We start from the raw sequence: 20,298 nt of genomic DNA on the forward strand, positions 1-20,298 counted from the left end.
TCAAATACATAAAAATACAAAATAATGCAAAATCATGTTAAATGATATGACATCTTCTTGACTGCAAGTTCTATGATTTATCAAAAGTAGGTAATGATGTGACACAGGTATTTGTGTCATGACCACTACTTTATTTAAGTAACAAAGCTCTCATTACAAACACTAAAAAAGATTTCCGCATGTCCCATACAATTTCCAGCTCATGTTTCTGGTCATTATCCAATTACAGCCATTAGAAGAGGTAACACCAAGGTTTTTAAGTTGGTATAATTATTATTCAGTTACACTTCTTAACCTTTAGAAGATTAAAATTAAGTAAAGAAATATTTAAATAATTTAAACTAGATATTAATATTTGTTTTTCAGAATCTTCTGTATGTGTTTTGTGATTTGAGATTTTAGCCCATTAGAATCAATTTTGTAATTCCATTTCTTTTAAATGTTGAGTAATCTAGATTTTCAATTGTTTTCTTTTCTTTTTTTAAAAATATTTATTGTATCAGTTATACATATTCATGGGGTACAAAGCTGACTATCACCACTTGTGCCAAAGATGTGATGGCCAGATCAAAACTATCAGCATGCCCATTACCACAAATTGTGATTATTGCCCCAGTCCCCCACTCAATTAATCCCTGACCTCCCTCCCCCTCCCCCGCACTCCAGTCCACACCCCTAGGTGTGCTCTGTCCCTCTGCAAGCCCAACTTGAATTCTGATAATGTTTATACACAATAATGAATGATTTAAGAGGTATCATTTCACTTTCTATATTCGTAAGATTTACCTAAGTACTTGGGAAGATTTATTGTCAATTTGATAATGAAAGTATTTAAAAAAGAAAGAGAACACAATTATTCTATTATGACAGTTTCAAATTTGGGGATATGTTTTTAGGTTTGTGAGCAGAGTAAACATTTATCAGGGCCCCTTAAAAGTTATCGTTACATTTGCTAGATATACTGGTAAAAATTAAAAACAAAACAAAAAGCTCTAGGCTTTAGGATGTGCAATTTCAACAAATTTAATATTGAATAATTAAATCAAAGTATTTATAAACGAAAAACCACCATTAAGGACATCAAAACTCACATTGAGGTTAGGAAGGTGAAATGAATTCACAATAAATGAAAGCACCTGGTAGTTGTGGGATAATTTAGAGAGATGTGGAGATAGAAATACTAAAAATACTATAAATAAAAAGCTACTCTGTAATTAAGACACTTCACAAAAACTAAGGAAGGGTTGAGTGTTTACGGGTCTTGTGTTTCTCTATGCATGCTCGTTTCTCAAGTGTCTTATTTGCACAAGTAGGAGCTAGAATTATGAGGGGAGCCAAAGAGAACAGTTACTTGGAAGAAGTTTTCAGGGTATAATGACTCAATTCATACCCTGCATAACAAATACCATTGTCTGTCTTTCATAATTCTCATGCCACCTCTAAAAACAAAGTGATTGAGATATTTCACACTATAATTAACAAGTGGATGATGATTCCAGCCTTAATTTCATTTGATTGAAAAGTTATGGCATCTGTGATTGAAAGTAAGGGTGTGCCATATAGTTGACACCACATTAGCATCCAGTCCCAGTTGAGGGATGGGTGGGAATGAGGGACTGTTGTCTGGCTGCTTATATTGCAATCATCCATTACACCTCAAGTCTGCCAGGAAAGCAACAGTTCTAGGGTACTATAAACAGCTGAATGATCTGCTATCATTTGGGAAAAGGTTGATAAAGGAGATATCATGGGCTGATTTTATTAAGTAGCAATGCAGCCCACATGGCCTAATAGTTTTATTTGACAATCAAATTTGAAAACCCGTTTGTTTCCTAAATAATTTAGACTCCAATGGAGGCAAACAAATCCTACACACTTTCAGCCACCACAGAGGCAAAAATACTCCTTTGTGAGAACCGTATCAAGGAACCTGTTGGGGTTTTTCTTCAAAATGAAACATTTGCAACCAGTTGACATCACAGAAGGTTGGGTTGAGCAAACTGTATCAAGAGGGAAGTGTTTGCTGACAGTTTGACAAAAGTACATGTTGCTTTTGCTTTACCAGAGGAGAGGTTAGGCGTTACAGCACCACTCCCAATGAGACCTTGGGGTATCGCATAGCTGTCCATTCACAGCTTTCACAGTGATGAATGAGGTCTTAGCAGATGCCTTGCAGAGAGGGTTAGAGAAGAATAGATTCCTCCTAAGTCTGCCCTTTCCCTCTCAGATTGGGTAAGGTGGATGATTAGAGAAAGAAGGGTTTGGGCAGTTTAATGAAACCCATCTGCTTTAGCTGTTAATAGAAAAGTCCTTCAGAAGCTCTGGGAAAGCAAAAACAAATGCATTTTTCAAAATCACATATATGTATATAAGATATGTATTTTATACATATGACCCACACATAGGGAAATATCAAAATATTGATTTATATTTTCCAAGGATAAAGCTGTCCTTGCCTTCTGGCTTGCAATCCCAGATGGATGGATATATTACTGTATCTATATATAACATGGGTTGCTGACTACAAAATTTTGATATCAATAGATAATTGTGTTGATTGAACATAGAGGAAACTGAACCAGTGCAGATTGAAACCATTTTAACCTGTTAGGTTTCCCAAACAGCATAGGAAATTTTATAGCAAAAGATACTTTACTGAAAATACCTGAATGCACTAACTATATGAGGTATTGAAATCCTAATAGATGCTGCCTTTTTCTCAGTGCCTCCAGTCTTGATTCTCACACAGGACCTCACTGAGGCAACTAAAAGTTAAAAAAAGAAGGGGAGAAATCATGATTTCAACCTATTCCCTTCAAATATTGTAAATGATGTTTCAAAGAGATTTTGTTCTACAAATACTAGCTTAGATGCTTTTTTCCATCTGTTTATTTTTGTTTGAATTAGGTTTATATCAAAATTCAGTTAAAATCATTTTTATACATGTCCTGTATTTAGTATATTGTAAAAATACAGATGAACACATGTATATCATACATATGTATCTGTTAAAGAAAGAATAAAACATGCAGAGAAATATTGATGAAATAAAAAAAGGAAAAACCAAAAGTTAGACCAAAGTGGACTAACACAGAAAATTGGTACTGAGGAGTGGAGTATTGCTTATAACAGATATTTGAAAATGTGGAAGTGGATTTGGAACTATGTGTTAGGCAAAGATTAGAGGAGTTTGGAGGACTCAGAAGACAAAGAGATAAAGGAAAGTTTGGAATGTCTTAGAGACTGATTATGTGGTGGTGAGCAGAATGCTGATAAATATGGACTGTAAAGACCATTCTAAGGAGGCCTCAGATAGAAATAAGAAAGAGTGTTTTGGAAACTTGGGCAAAGATCACTCTTGCTGTGAACTGGCAAGGAATTTGGCTGCATTCTGTCCATACCCTGGGACTTTGTTGAAGTTGGAACATAGGAGTTGTGAATCAAGGTACTTGTCAGAAGAAATTTCTAAGCAGCAAAGCATTAAAGAAGCTGCATGGCTACTTGCAACAGCCTACACTGAGTTATGGCGATAAAAGTATGATATAAAGCTAGAATTTAAAAGGGAAACAGAGTGTAAAGATTTGGAAAATTTGCAGCCTGCCCATGTGGTAGAGAAGCAGAGAGCATGCAATGGTGCAGCCCAGAGACCATTAGCTAGGAAAATTAGTACAAAGGAAAAGGATGATCAAGAGAAAGAGAAAAAGGCCCTGAAGGCATTACAGAAGCCTCTGGGGCCAACCCTTCCACTTCAGGCCAAAAGACCTAGGGAGACAGAATGGTCTTGGAAAACAGGCCTGAGGAGCCCTCCACAGGCTCACTGCCCAGGACCACCTTAGGAAGCTGCTTCCAGCACCAGCATCCCAGCTGCTTTGACTACTCCACCTGTGGGTAGATTGGCCCCAGGTGTGGTTGGACCCACAACTTTGGAAAATACAAGCTGGAAACCTTGGCGGCATCCACGTGGTGTTAGGGCTGCAGGCTTGCAGAATGCTAGAGCTGTGGAGGCTTGGGAGCCTTCCACCCCGATTTCAGAGGTTGTATGGAAAAGTCCAGGGGCCCAGGAAGAGATCTGTCACAGGGGCAGATTCACCACAGACAGCTTTCACTAGAGCAATGCTGAGTGGAAACGTGGGGTGGGAGTTGCAGGAGAGAAAATCCAACAGTGCTATGCCTAGTGGAGCTGTGAGAACAGCACTTCCAAGGAGACCCCAGACCTGTGGAGCTACCAGCATGCAACACCAGCCTGAGAGAGCTGAAGTGTGTCCTGAGACCAGGAAAGCCATAGAAGCAGAGCTGCCAGAGGACTTAGTGACCCAACCCCCACACCAGCATGCGGAGGAAGTTGAACATGGAGTCAAGGTACATGATTTGCCAGCTTTGAGATTTAATGCCTGTCCTGCTGGGTTTCAGACTTGTTTAGGACCTGTTACCCCTTTCTTTTGGCTTATATCTCCCTTTTGGAATGGGAGTGTGTACCCTATGTTTGTCCCACCATTGTATCTTTGAAGCAGATAACTTATATTGATATCACAGATGAGACTTTGAACTTTGGATTTTTGAGTTGAAACAAGTTAAGACTTTGGGGATGGAATGAATGTATTTGCCTGTGAAAAGGACATGAGGTTTGGGGGGGGCAGGTGCGGAATGTAGTGGATTGAATTATGTCCCCCCTAAACTCCCTGAAACTTGAATTGTGTCTCCCTAGTTTTATGTATTAGAAACTTAGCCTCAACTGTGACTATTAAGAGGGTGGGGAATCCAATTATGGTAATTGAAAGGTGGAGCCTGGAAGAGGTGATTGGATTGTAGGACTGTGCAGTAGTGAAGAGAAGAGTAGTAAAAATGGTGGTCAGGGGTGTGGTTCTGAGGGCTTTAAAAGAAGAGGAGAGTCTCTCTCTTGCTCTCTCTTTGTTCTCTCTGCTGCTACCATCTTGCAGTGTGAGACCCCTTGGTCGCTGTTGCCACTACCAGATGGACTTTGGACTTCCCAGCCTCAGAAACTGTAAGCAATAAATTTTGTTTTTCTTTATAAGTTGCCCAGTTCCAAGTATTTTGTTATAAGCAACCTAAACAGACTAAGACAGTTGTAGTGATGTAACTTCTTACAAAAGTTCTGCTTTCTTTATTCATGCAAACATAATTTCTAGACTTGTGGAGACATTCCCAGCTTTCTAAACTGATTTTATTGCAAATTTATACAGCCCTTAATGATTGTGGCTTTTCCTCTTTCATCTGGAATCTTCTGGAACTACCCACAATGGGTTTTATCCTGATGGCTCAGCCATTATTGCTGCTTCATTACCTGTAACATCAAAAATAAGTACCATGCATGGGTAAGAGTGTGCTTTTATACCTGGTCCAGGGACCAATTTAAGTGTGTTTCTTCAAATGAGGTCTAGAACTGCCTCTTTCTTTGTGTTTGCTCTCCAACTGCACCTGACTTTAAGCTCCATCATAACAATAGAGTGATTTTCTGGAACCTTGGTCTCCTAATCCAGTTCTCACAACAACATTAACACTTATAAAAAGGAGACTAGACAGAAGAAGGAAATGCAAATCTTCATAAGTGTCATAGCATTGTTTCTATATAATCCCTTTATTTAAAAATACCACCTATTTTTAACATCCACCTCCCCTCTTTTTGGCAGCAGGTTTATTTACATACACAAGCTGGCTACTGTGTTGTTTGAGGAATGTCCCTTAACCTCTCAGGGACTTAGTTTCTTTCAATGAGTGGATCTGAGGGCACTCTGAAATGATTTTCAACTTTCTAATGGCAAGGATCTGTGGTACCACATAAAACCAATTACAATCCCAATGAGAATTTAAGAAATCATTTGGTTTGAGGTCAAAGTTTCTGTCCTTCAGCACTGAGAATAAGCACACTAGAGAAAATTTGCAATATATAAGCAATGCACAAAAAGAGAAAAGAAAAAAACAGGCTATAAGATGTTCACTTAATTTTACTTTAAGAATGTCTCACTGGCTGCCTTTCAAATATTTCATAAGCCAGTTTGATGACATCATGGAAGATACTAAGCTTATCACTGCCCTTAAACATTTTGCCCCTGACAGGAAAACAAAATGATATTTTTGTTTTTGTTTTTGCATCAGAATATTCATTTTCAGCAAGAATGTCCCCAAACTTTCTTGCCAAATACCCATTTAAAAAGATTCTGGCAAATGATCATTTCACAAATATGTGTTTCATTGTGATAGCTGTCTATTTTCCCCTTGTTTTCTCTCGTTTCTTGGGTCTTTTGATGCAAGTGCAGGCTCTGTAGCCACAGTCACTTAATGGAAGGGAACAGTGTTTCGAGAGACCCAAAATTTTCATCACTGAACCTATTTAGGGAGGCTGCACAGAGCCATTCTTCCTCTAATCTCCTACTGATTCTCAGTGCAAATACTGCCAGCCTTGCTTGTGGCCACAGGATTTAGTTACGCACTTGACTGAAAACCGTGTCAATGCAAATTCAGAGGCTAAACCAGCATGCAAATCCCCAAGGCTTCAGCAAGTTATAATTCAGCCACAGTATTAGCAAAACAAGATAGCAATTATGCAAGGAATCAGCTGAAAGGTTATTTTTAATTTCAAATTTTTGCATCTTTACAGCTGGGAAAAATGAAACCCTGCCTATTCTTTCTTGTAAAATTCCCCCAGAAAAAACCAAAAGCCATATGGTACATTATCACAGCCATGTTCCAAGATGAGTCACACACACATACATACATACATTCACACAAACTGCTTCTAGAAGAGCAGAGAGACTTCTGATGAGATTGAATTGTTATATTTTCTTCCAGTGTTCATTACTAATCTTTCAGACACCAAAGCATAATAGGCATCCATTCAAAGCTAGATAATTGAAGATAATCACCCTGGACATTTTCCCCCTCATCTCTGAACTCTTGTCTCTGGTCTCTCAGTTTCTCTTCCATCTCACTTCCAGGTGCTGTTGCTAAGGTAACTCCAGCTGAGATGGACAAAGAAAGAGACTTCACCTGTCATTACGGTGTGAGGATCCATCTTACATTCAGAGAAAGCCAACTCTAATTGATTACTGGTGGAACTATTTAGTTTATTTAGCTTAAGTCTAGAGAAATTAAGGTATTTCTTTCTTTTTTTTAAAAAAATATATATATATGACCGGTAAGGGGATCATAACCCTTGACTTGGCATTGTCAGCACCACATTCTCCAAGTGAGCCACAGGCTGGCCCTGAAATTAAAGTCTTTCAACAGTGCACTTTCTCTACGAAGGCAGCAAACACCTGCTAACAATACCCTTCCTTTCTCCTGAGTCAGGGACAGACAATGCATGTTCCATGTGCAGTATTTTCAATTGCCAAGAACAGGCACAATTTTGGAAGGGAGACAGGGGAGTTGTGTGGTCACATTTACAAATGGCTGGAGTTGACAAAAGCAGGTAGCATGCTTGAGACCCTGGGCTCAGTCTGGTCTGGGTTAGAATCCCCTAACATGGTGGGTGAACTGGTAAGTTACTAAGTTTCCTGGCTGGCCCTCCAATGTTCATCCATGAGTGCCTAACCCCTGGCTTCTCAAAGTGTGGCCCATGGGCCAGCAGCATCCAGATCACTCAGGAGCTTGGTAGAGAATGTGGAATCTCAGATCCTCACACCTCACCCATCCCCCACCCCCACTCCTCATCAACCTACTGAATCAAAATCTGCCTTATAACAAAGTCGCCAGACTCCAGGTGATTTGTATGAATGTTAAAATTTGACATCACTTGATACTATAAATAAGTTCTCCATAAGTAGTAACTTTATTTATTTATTAAGTACCTACTTTCGCCCCAATATTGTGGTAAGCTCAGTGGATATAATGGAAAACAGAAACCTACATTGACCTTTGCTCCCATAGGAGGAGAAATGAATCTCGTAAATGAAAGCATAATTGCAGATTGAGAAGAGTGCCCTGAAAGTCTTAAATGAGGTCTTATGATCTTAAGGAAATTTACTTGAGCAGGAGTGTCAAAGAAACTATTATTGTCGTAAGAGTTGGTGCTTAGCTGTGTTTAGAGAGACACTCTATCATTTTACTTTCCCAGAGCACTTCGGTTTTAACATCTTATGTGTTAACCAATCTTGTACTTCTGAGTATATGTCAGATCTTCTTATGATTATACATTGTCTTTCTCCTCCTTGACATACAATCCTGGACTTCCAGAAAACTATGTGTCCTGCATTTACTCCACAGACATAGATTTCTCACTTTCTTTCTCAGTGGGATTCTCCGAAAAAGGATATTTAGCCTGGTAGGGGAGAAGTATCACTTCACTAGTGCAGACAGCAACTGGAGAATCCTCTGTAGCTCATAGGATTCTGAAAGGTCAAGCTCCCTCTCTGGACATGTTATATTATAGTAATTACTTTCCCTTGGTTTCTCCTCCTTTAAGTACTATTTTCAGGCTGCACTGAGTCCTGACCTGCCCACCTACAACTGCTGGTTCCTGAGTTACCATATCAAGAGTAATAGCACAGCCACACAGAATAGCAATGACTAAAGAACCAGAGTGACCAAACCTCCAGAATAAGAAAATAGAAAAGGAAAAATTTTCAACCTGTTTCCATCCACCAACTCTTGAAACTTGTGTATAGAGGTAGTCAGTATTCACACAGGTACTTATGAATTACAATTATTATGCCTTGGAATATGCCTTCCAGGAATATTTTAACATTACCATTAACTAATATTTACAGAGCAGCTTATTTCAGTGATGTTTGCTCATCTTGTTCAGCAAAGTTCTGAAAAATCTGATCATATCACTCTCTGGTGCTTGAAGTGCTGCCATGAGTCCCCATGAAGTCCTGTGCACAAGGTTCAATTTCCTATAAGCCCCTTCATGTCCCATGGCCCTTTCATCTTGGACCCTACTCACCAACCATATCAAAATTTCCAAATATTCCTTATAATTTCATGGATCTGACTCTTTGTTCATTCTCATTCTTTAGTCTGAAATCTTATTCCTTTCTCTTGGAAGAGTCTCTTTTTTTCATTCCATAACTGCTCGTACCTTCTCAACGAGGCCTTCCCTGGCTACACGAGTAGATCCAAGTAATTCAATACTCCCAATAATGACTTCCAATAACCATTTCATTGTATTGTATTTTTATGTTTACATAAACATTTCTGTATTTTTACATCTACTTTCACATGATATTGTAATCTCAAGAGCATAGACCCTGCCTTTTGAATTGTGTTTCCAGAGTCTAATACAGTGTCTGAAGCACAGAATGCCCTATAAAATGTGTTTAGAACAAAGTCAGGCATGAAAAATTGCACATGTTTTCGTAAATGGCCAATGTAAACACAGGGGACATAACTGCTTTCATTCATAATTCAAAGCAGAATTAAATCAAATGGAATACCCCTGCACATTGCTTGTTTTGTAATCAATCCTGAAATATTTGCAAAATCAAAAAATACATATAAAGAGTGGAATAAAGGTAGGTCAACTCTTATTTCTTGAGGACTGAAATTTTATCATTTGCTTATAGTAACCCTGTAAGTGTACATAGACACTTTTCAAACGTTTCAAATCAAATGTCATGTCAGGAAAATATTTTTTTTATTAGTAGTTCCCCAGAGCAATTTGTAAATATTATCTTATTAACTCTACTAAGGTAGACAGACTGAAAACATTACACTTATGCTCCAGATGGGAAAGGCCAAGGGAAGATTGTGTGTGAGCCTGCATTTGTGCAAGCGTGCTTGAGCGTGTGTGTGAGGGGTGAAAATCAGCCCTTACTATGCTAATTTTTCCTCAGTCTGTCTCTCTCAGGTCATTGGCAGTCAATAAAGATCACCATAGACAAGATGATTGGACAGTGATGTGAATCATTTAGCTGACTCTCCTACCGGGTTTCACAAACTGTGTCCATTCTGTGCAAAGCTAGAGACACGCAAATGCTGAGAACAGCAAAATCTCTTCCTTTCTCCATCTCAATCTCTGTGTCAATCTCTCTCTTTCTCAATAATGGCTTTCTTCAATACTTCCTGTCTCTAGATTGGGGAAAAACTAAAATGTATAAAGCATGTATTACTCTACTGTCAGAAAATCTGCCATGTGATGAGAGGCCAAAATCTGTTCTCCGTTTCAGTCACTGCTTGTTTATACATGATAATAGATACCCAGTCTAAACTGTACAGTGGCAATGCAAGGGTCAATATGGTCTATACCGCCTGAGGAGGGATTCTAGGATTCACCTTCTCTCTGATCTTCAGTCTTTTGATAGCAGGACTGCATGTTAATTTATCCAGTCTCATTTGTGGTTATATTTCAAGAGACTCCACTCCTGCTGTTGGTCTCATTTTCTCTCATTCACACTGTTCTCACTCCTGCTTTAACTCCTGTTTTTTGTTTGTTTGTTTGTTTTTTCTTTTGTTCAAACCACCCTGCCCATTCTACCTTCTCTGAATACTCAAATACTGTCCTTCTTTTATGATCCATATGCCCCTTCCCCACAAATAAATCTATTTCCTGGTGATTCCTTTTTATTTCTGAAGTCCTTGTAAATATTATAAAGGTTAGCATATAATTACATATTGATTATATCGTTCTTTATGTGTCCCATGTCTACACATCTTATCTCCCCAAGGATGATCTAAGTTTACGGACTTTTACAATATATCTTAAATTCGTTTGTATCCTTTAAAGCCTGAACAATGATGAGGACTCAGTAAAAATGTCTTGCTTAGGAGTTGGGATTAAAATATGTTCATTTATTTTTCCTTTGCTTACACCAAACACAGCTCCTTGCTTTTACTCAGGCTGTCCCTATGGCTGGGGTTTCTTCTCCCCGCTCTCAAGCTTACAATTTCCTACTCCACCTCCAAGGCCCAGAGCATAGAAATATTACTCCTTCATCATTTCCAGAGTAAACTTGTTTTACTTTCATGCTCTTGTGACACTTCATGCAATACTCTATTTTAGCACTAATTACATTTTCTTTTAACTTTAATGTTCATAAAATTATTAAACTCAATACCATCTGTAGTAGGCCGAAAAGTGGTCCCTAATAGGTATCCACCTCTTAATCTCTGTAACTTGTGAATGTTGCCTTACATAGCAAAGAACAACAGGGGTGGGAGGTTCTTTGCAGAACTGAATTAATTAAGGACTTTGAGATGAGAGGATTATGTTGAATTATCCAGATGAGTTCTAAATGCAATGACATGTACTGTAATAAAAGGGAGGTGGAGGAAGAATTGATACAGACACAGAGAAGAAGCTGACGTAGAGACAGAGAAGAGATTTGAAGATACTGGTCTTGAAGACTGGAGTGATGGCAGCTACAAGCCACAGAATGACAGCAGCCATCAGAAACTGAAAAAAGGAAGCTGAGGATTCTCTCCTAGAGTCACCAGAGGGAGCACGGCCCGACACCCACATTTCAGTCCAGTGATACTGATTTCAGACTTCTGGCCTCCAGAACTATGAAAGAAATAATTTCTGTTGTTGAAAGCCACCTAATTTGTAGTATTTTGTTATAGCAGCCATAGGAAAATAACACACTGTCTCTGAAATCACTCAAAATATTTCTCATTGTTTTCTGTCTCCTGTCTTTAACATTATACCTTCCATACAGCAATTTAAGAAATGCTTATTGAGTCCTCACTCAATGGAAGGTGTTATGCTAGGTGCTTCAAGATTTCATTGTACTAAGCATATTGAAGACCACGTTTGGTCTGATGACTTTAGTGTGTGTGTGTGTGTGTGTGTGTGTGTGTCTGTGTGTGTGTGTACAGAGTGTGTTCTCTCTCTCTCTCTCTCTCTCTCTCTCTAAGTTTTCCCTAAAAGTCCAGATTTGAATATCCAACTTCCCATTTGAGTTCTCTACTTGTATTTCCAAACAATGCCTCACATTTAAAGGGCATAAACATGACTCGGTCCATTCACCCATTTGTATTCTCTAGAGACCATGCTTATACTTCTCTCTAAATTGTCCCATCATTAACCAAATGCACGAGCCAAAAGTCTGTCTTTTCTCTTGTCTCGCCCTCTGCATCCACCCCAGCTCAACAAATTCTCTTGTCCCATCTCACAATTACATCACATATTCATTCCTGTCCATCATCCCTGCCATCACCAACTTGCACACGAGTGAGCGCCACAATGGTCTCCTAACTGGTTTCCTTGCTTCCAGTCATCTCTAATCCCTATCATTTATTCTACATTTGTTTTCCGGAGGATTCTTTTGAAAAAGTAAACTAGTAGGTCTCTTACCTAAAAATACACCAGTGCCTTCCTACTAAATTTCAAATAAAACCCCAAATTCTAACCCCATCTCATGAAGCCTGTGCTTCTGACTCTGTTTCCCTACCACCTTCTGCTTTGTTCTTTATGCTCCAGTATGTTAGCTGTATTTTAGATTGTTTAAGAAGTCAAGCTCATTTTTACCTTACGAGCCTTTACAATAGGCTTTGTATTCTCTGACTGAAATGATATTTTTCATATTCATTTGGTAACTTATTCTTGTCATTTACATCCTAAGCTTAAGAAGTTACCTTGTCTCCTCTGCTACAACAGCCAATTATAAATCTTTGTGCAATGCTTTTCACAGTTGCTTTCATGTTACCTATCACCCCTAACTAATATGTAAGCTTTATGAGAGCAGGGAGACCCTATCTGTTTTATTTATCTCTATCTTTAAGGTCTAAATAAGTGTTTGCTAATAATGGTTCCTCAGTAAATATCTACTGAAAGAATGAAATGCAAAAATAAATAAACGAGTCAACAAACCACACTCAATCAATGAATGATCTACAAATTCTAATATAAAAAGTGTTGCCAGGTCACCACTCTGTGTTACAACAGGGACACGCAAAAAGATATTAAGTCACCATTTCTCTGCCTCAGTTCCCAACAGAAAAACTGTGAAAACAGTAGCTCAATGGAGCGGGGACCTCTGTATTTCAAGAAGTGCCATCTCCTCATTTCTGTAATGTCTCCAATTTCAGGTTACATGGGTGACTGCTCACATTATTCACATGTGTGCCTGGTCCATTTCCCAGTGCTTGAAGATTCCATACGTTACTACCTGCAGGCCTTCTGCCAACCCGTATCAACTACCTGTAGATACGCTCATATTATTTCTGCCTTGGCCACTCTCTTATTTATCTAATTGCTTTCTCAACTCCTGGTGGCACCAGGATGGCTTCCCTGTGTTTATCCTTTTAAAGATGCAGCTCTAACATTAGCCAAACAATTGATGGCTTCCCCCCTTTCACCATTAGGTGGCACATTTTTTAACATTCACTGTCGCTCCAAGAAGTCTCTGCTCCTATCAACAGTCTGTGCTGTATGTCGCTGCCCCTCTGTAACCATTCCAAGGGGGTCTTGCCACCCTAGTCTGACTGCTCAGAAGGGAATCAAAGCTAGTTAGCAATCTCATGCCTGCTTGTGCTTCTCTCTTTTACCTCCTTCTCCTGCTGCTGCAGCCAGTTTGAGTGGAAGATTTGGAGATTTGTGAATTTGGCCTACGGCTCATTTGAATTTTCACAAGAAATATTTTCTTTTTACAAGTGTTATTATCTATATAGTCATTTATTCCCATTTTTTTCTGCTTACTAGAGCCAATTTCTTTATATGTAAAGGCATTATATGAGATAAGATAAATAGTGGATACTCAATAAATGAAAGATACTATTATTATCATTATTATTAAGCAATTAAGAAGGCAAAATCAAAATTTTATTCTAACATTAAAATAGCTTTTTGCAAATGCTATGAATTTTTAATGTTTAAAATTCTTTTAATTTCTCCTCAAGACTTAAAGTCTATAGGGCAGTACAATGAGTTGAAAATAGCATATTCTGCCACTCAAAAAATTATTCATGTACATGATGTAAAACATATGATTTTACTTAATTACTCTATCATTATACCTTTTGAAGTTGTGCACACATAGTCTATGGGCAGTTGAAGATTATAGTTTTTGCTTACAGGAGAAGAGAAAGGGGAAAAAAAAAAAGCAGTATCCAGCATATGATAGCAATTTTCCTTTGATCATGTCAAAAGTAAGTTATGTATAAAAGATGTGTTCATAAGCAGTTGATACAGCAAATTCTCCTTCAATTTGTGAATATAGCCTGTATTTTATGTTCTCAATATTGTAACACTGAAGTACATTAACTTCCTCAGTAAAATCGGTTCTCCACAAACAACTTCCCAAAATAGTATGCAGTATCAATAGTAATGCTGATTACTTTTGATTAATACAAAACTTCCATAGCACTCTCCTTTTAATAAATTATATGCTTCAGGTTCATACTTTGAAATCTTCAAATTCCAAATAGAAGGAAAACTAGCTTTCAAGTATATAGAGATTAGTTTTAAAACAAACTATATTAAAGGATTAGGGAGATGTAAATTTATTTCAACAATGAAGTCAAAATAAATCTGAGGGAGGTGAGGTAAGTAATTAGCAACAGAAAATATTAGGACCCTCAAAATATATTGAATTTTAAATTTTAGTAGAAGAAATTATTTATGTATTTATGTATTTATGTATTTATGTATTTATTTATTTTTACTTTTTAGTAGAAGAAATATAAATCGATTTCAAAGAATATTAGGGAAGTTTCTAAAGAATTTCTTACCTGTTCATTTTAGGAGTCAGCAATCAGCCATTAAGTGAGTTTTTAAAGGCTAAAGCTACCCCTCTTCTTATCTCTATCTGCGGAGGTCTTAGTTCTTTGCTTTGCTTGCAGGGTCCCAGGCATTTTCTCATCCAGGAGGGCACCACAACTTTCCACAAATTCTTTGGGGAATAACGCTTCCAGTTATGTAAGGAAACTTCTTGAAGCAAAACTGTGACTTATTCTGCCCTCTCTGCCAATGTCCTTGAAAGTCTTACTGTATCATTCATAATCTTATACATCAATGGTAGGAAGGATCTGCAATTTTGAAAGCTGTGTTATTTTATTAAACCAATCATGCTTTTTGTTAAGGGTAAGGAATGAAAATAGTTTATGTTGGTTTTGAAAGGCATACTTACCTGCGAGACACAAGTGTTCCCTTCACACTGTCACGGTGGAGGGCCTCTGGAGTGCTCAATTTCACTCCAACCACTGAAACTTGCCCTATTAACATTGCTGGCTGTGCAGGTTTGTTATCTGGCTTCACTGTCATTCTAGGTTTGAAGACACCACAGGAAGGGTTTTGCAGAGAAGCTAGGTGTGTAGCCAAGCAATTAGCTGGCATGTTGCTGGCAGGAGCAGATATGGTGTTCCCACTCACAGGAAGACTAGATGCTTGATGGCAAGAGCAAGTGAACTGTCATTTTCAAGAAAATCAGGCAGAGAGTTGACAGGTGCTCTGGGTGAATAATATCAAATGGCATTGCCCCTTTTGTTTACAGTGGTTCTCGCATCAGCCTAATCCCAGAGACTGCCCAGGCATTAGCACCTCTGGACACTTCTTCCATTTCAAAACCCCCTACTCTTCTCTTCCTTTCCCAATCTCATTCAATTTTCCTCTCACATTTCCTCCATTATTCTCTACTGAGCAATTACTATTATTATTACTTTTATTATTATCCCAATCATTATACACATGAATAGCATATCAGGAAGAGCCTGTTCACTCATAACAAACCAAACAAACATAACAACAAATGAAAACCAAACCACAAACAGGCAAGCGCAACATAAATTGTTGTTTCCCTGTCCACAAGAAAAAGGAGGCTCAGACTTTGGAAATAACTTGGTATGGTGTCTCCTCCCAGCAGGAAAGAGGAGATGTTCACATTTTACCCTGGGAAAAATTGTCCTCCCAACAAGGATAAACAGATGAAAAAAGAAGCATACGAAAACAAGAGAATTTTAAAAACAAAGAAAAAATTGAGTTCTCACATCCTGCTGTATCTGTCTGAACAATCAGCCAAGCCTAACTAGGTTTGTAAAAATCATTCATATTAAGAATCTAGTCAAATTTTATCTTCCACAGCTAATGGTATTTATAAGGCTACTGTTCTTGTCATCCAAAAACATTTTGATTCTCTAAATCCCATCGACAATTCCAAGCCTTCCCTCCTGTGGGTTCTATTGACTTGTAGTCCAAATTGTCCTCATTTATTTATTTTTCAATTTATTGGCACTAACACTTTTTAAATGTATTTGTTTAAGAGTTCCTCATAAAAAAGTACCTTCAAAAATTGGCTTGATTATCCTAAAAATGCATCTGTATTAGTCCATTTATATTCCTTATAACAAAATACATGGAAGTAGGTCATTTATAAAGAAAATAAAATTTATTGCTTACAGTTTCCGAGGCTGGAAAACCCAAAGTCTGAGGAACACATCTCATGAGAGCCTTGTTGGTGGTGACAGTGATGGCAAAAGCATTGCAAAAATGGTGGAGCAGAGAGAGCAGAGAGCAAGACAGATTCGCCTCTCTCTTCTTTTAAAGCCCTCAGAACCATGCCCCTGACTACCATTTTTAACCCGTTTTCTATGGCATGGTCTTACAATCCAATCACTTCTTCAAGGCTCCACCTATCAATTACCATAATAGGATTTCGCACTCTCTTAACAATCACAGTGGGGGCCAAGTGTCTAATGCATAAAACTGGGGGGAAACAGTTCAAGATTCAGTGAGTTTTAGGGGGACATAATTCAATACACTACAGCATCCATTTTGTTATCAAATGCTAAAGCTAAATATAAAAGAAAATATAGACAAAATAAAAGGTGACTGATTGTAGTATCTATAAATACCAAGCCCCAGTATATTTTCCCATGTCAGTATTTTCTCATTTCTATGTATACAATCCCTAAAATAACAACCTTAAATTTTTGAAGTCTTTGCTTTATAATTTTGTTTGTAATGAGACTCTTAATGAGATAAAATGATACAGAGCTAAAAGAAATAGGTTCAGAAGAAGTGAGGTGTAGAAGAAAGGCATACTGCTCTCTGCAAAGCAGTACAGAACTCTGTAAAATAAAAACATTGGACTAAATGATATCTAGGTTTCCTTCCATCTGTTAGGATCTACGACGATCATGAGGCATTTTGCTCATGTTTCTTTTTGGAGGCCGGGTGCACCATTCTTTAACATGATCTGGTCTATTTTCACCTCTTAAATAATTCATCTACAAAAAGGATGCTGCATCTGCACTGCCTCATCTCAATGACTTTCTGTGAAAATACAGCATGTAGAAGTACATGGACTAGAAACACTGTGCAAATGCAAGATGGTCATTCTATTGTCCAAGACAAAACTGCCACAAGGAAGTACAACTTAGGGGTTGAAGTATGTGGCTTCACCTTGTAAAATATCAAATCAGGTAGCAACTTGATGAATTATTGTGAGAACTGAATGAGAAAAATGTATGCACAGCTCACACTGCAAGTCCTTGCATGTGATAAGCACTCAATATATGCTAGTGATTATTTTTTGTACACTCCTGCCTTTGTAAGGCATGCATCTGAACAGTGATCACAAAATAAAAATAAATAAATAAATAAGAAAAAAGAAATCAAAGAAAGATCAAAGTATCCTAATTTTTAAGTGTGGACATTTCCCAGAAATTATTCTGCCTAACAAAGGGGAGGCAGAACTAAATAAAAGTTAAAGCTGCTTGAATTCTAGATATCAAATTTCCAGTAGAGGAGATGAAAGGCCATAACATTGAGTCTCATTGTCACAAACAACTGTTTTTTCCATCTTCTTTTTCCTGCTTTCTGAGTTCCTTTAATAAGACCTTTTCCCATGGTATATGGGAGCCAGTTTGTGATGAGGAAGTGCATACCAACTTGCCAATTGTTAAATTTTCAGGAGGCTTATGAGCTGGTTGAAAAAATTTGAGTATCTTCTAATCTGCCAAGGGGGGAGTAATTACATAGAGAAAATTAACAAACACTACAAATTATACTGTTTTCTTTCTTTAGTTCTGAAGTTCTTGTTAATCATTTACCAGTGTATTGCTTTTACCCCTTAAAAAGAACCCATTGACCATGAGAAGTTAGCCCAAATATGGCTCTGGAAGAAAGGAAATCATTTATCATTTCAGCAAACATGAAATGAATGTTTATAGTGGCCCCGACACTGTACTACATTCTGGCAAAGAAAACAACTTAGGTCTTGCTCAGACTAACAATACTGGTAAAACCTAAAGAAAAGAAGGGATTCAGACAAAAGCAATCTATTAAAAATGTAGAAGAAAGGGCAACCCAGTCTGAAAGTACATCTCAAAAGAGTTATTCTGCTGAACTGATACGTGGTAGCAATGAATTCAACCCTCATGACTCTCTGGACACCTCCAACTTGTAAAAGATGGTATTGTACTTCAGACATTGTGATCTCAACTTTATCACAAAAATGACAATGTTTTCAATAGATTTAATAAATCATTACTAAATGTCTTTTAGTTTCTTCATATGTAGTTACTCAGAACTGAATGATTCATCACAGCTAGACAAATAGGCTCATTGTAAAAATTTCTTTTTAGGATCGAAGAAACAATGTGTTGGCAGTATTCTTTGTCTCACAATATGGAAGATTATAAAAACTTCTTTAACACTAAAAATCTTCCAATTGTGCTATCATGCAACTATATTAAATATTTTAAGAGCAAGCAGTTGAAACTCATGCTACTTCCCTAAAGTGGCATCACTTAATTTATTTAAACTCCTTCAATATGTATTATGAGTCACAGAGACTACTGAACAAGCATGTATGTGATCACAATACATGACATTTCTACAGCCAAGAACAATGGTTTACCGTAGACCTGAGTCAACTGACATGAATGAAAACTACATTATAAATTAAAAAAAAGAAAGATTAAAATCTTAAGTTTTCCATTTACTGGCAAGGCAACCTTAAGTCATTTACTTGCTAAAGTCTCTTGGCCTCAGCTTCCTTGTTCATTAATTTATATACAAATATTTGTAAAAGGGGGAAGTAGTACAAAGCCAATTGTTTTTGATATGTGGGCTACTTATCACTAGAGTAAGAAAGATGAGCTTACATGCTACATGGACAAGCACCTAGTCACAGTAAAAAGTCCAGATCACCAAATAACAGGCATCTCCTCAATATTTTCATTACCTCTCACACAATGTCTCAGCTGGGCATTGGGCATTCTAACAAAGAGAAAGCAGATTCCAGGTTCAAAACACTCTTAGGGAAGAGTCTCTAAATTTGATTAAACAATACCATCTTTTTTATTATTTGCAATTACTTTTTTTTTTTGTCGTTTTTGTGACTGGCCGCCCAGTGAGCGCACGGGCCATCCCTATATAGGATCCGAACCCGTGGCAGGAGCGCTGCTGCTCTCCCAGCGCTGCACTCTCCCGAGTGCGCCACAGGGTCGGCCCTGTTATTTGCAATTACTTTTAATGTTATCATTATTTTTTAGCTCACCATCATCATTTAGTAAGTTTTTGAGAGCATATTTTATGCTGTTTCCTGCTGCCTGGAAATAATGGCATGTTAGAGTGTTTCTTTGCTTCTTTGTATAGTTCAATTTCACATCTCTTAAAAGTGACATGGAGAGCAGAAAGCCTGAAATCATTAATTCATGTATTAATTTATTTTTATTACAGTAAAATAGACATAAAATGTACCACTGTAACCATATTTAAGGGTGGATTTCAGTGTCATTAAGCACATTCACCTTCTCCCTTTGTGACTGGTTTGTTTCACTTAGCATAATGTCTTCAAGGTTTATCCATGTCGGAGCATGTGTCAGAATTTCCCTCCTTTTTAAGGCTGAAAAATATTCTATTTCATACTATATACACACACACACGCATATGAATACATATATATGCATATATATGTATGTGTGTGTATATATATATGTGTATATATATGTGTATGTGTGTGTGTATATATATATATATATATATATATATATATATATATATATATATATATATATAAAACATTTTGTTTATCCATTTAACCGTTGATGGTTATTTGGGTTGCTTCCACCTTTTGGCTGGTATGAATAATGTTGCTACGAAGGTAGGTATACAAATATCCAAGTCCTTATTTTCAGTTCTTTTGGGTATATACCCAGAAGTGGAATGGCTGGATCATATAGCAATTCTATATTTATTTTTTAAAGGAATCACAATACTGTTTTCTGCAGTATATATACCATTTCATATTCCTACCAGCAATGAGTACTGGATCCAGTTTCTCATCAACACTTATTTTCTGTTTTTGCTTGATAATAACCATCCTAACTAGTATGGAGAGGTATTTCTTTGTAGTTTTGATTAACATTTCTTTAATGGTTAGTGATGTTGCATATCTT

Source organism: Cynocephalus volans, chromosome 3, assembly GCF_027409185.1.
Source record: "Cynocephalus volans isolate mCynVol1 chromosome 3, mCynVol1.pri, whole genome shotgun sequence".
NCBI lineage: Eukaryota > Metazoa > Chordata > Mammalia > Dermoptera > Cynocephalidae > Cynocephalus > Cynocephalus volans.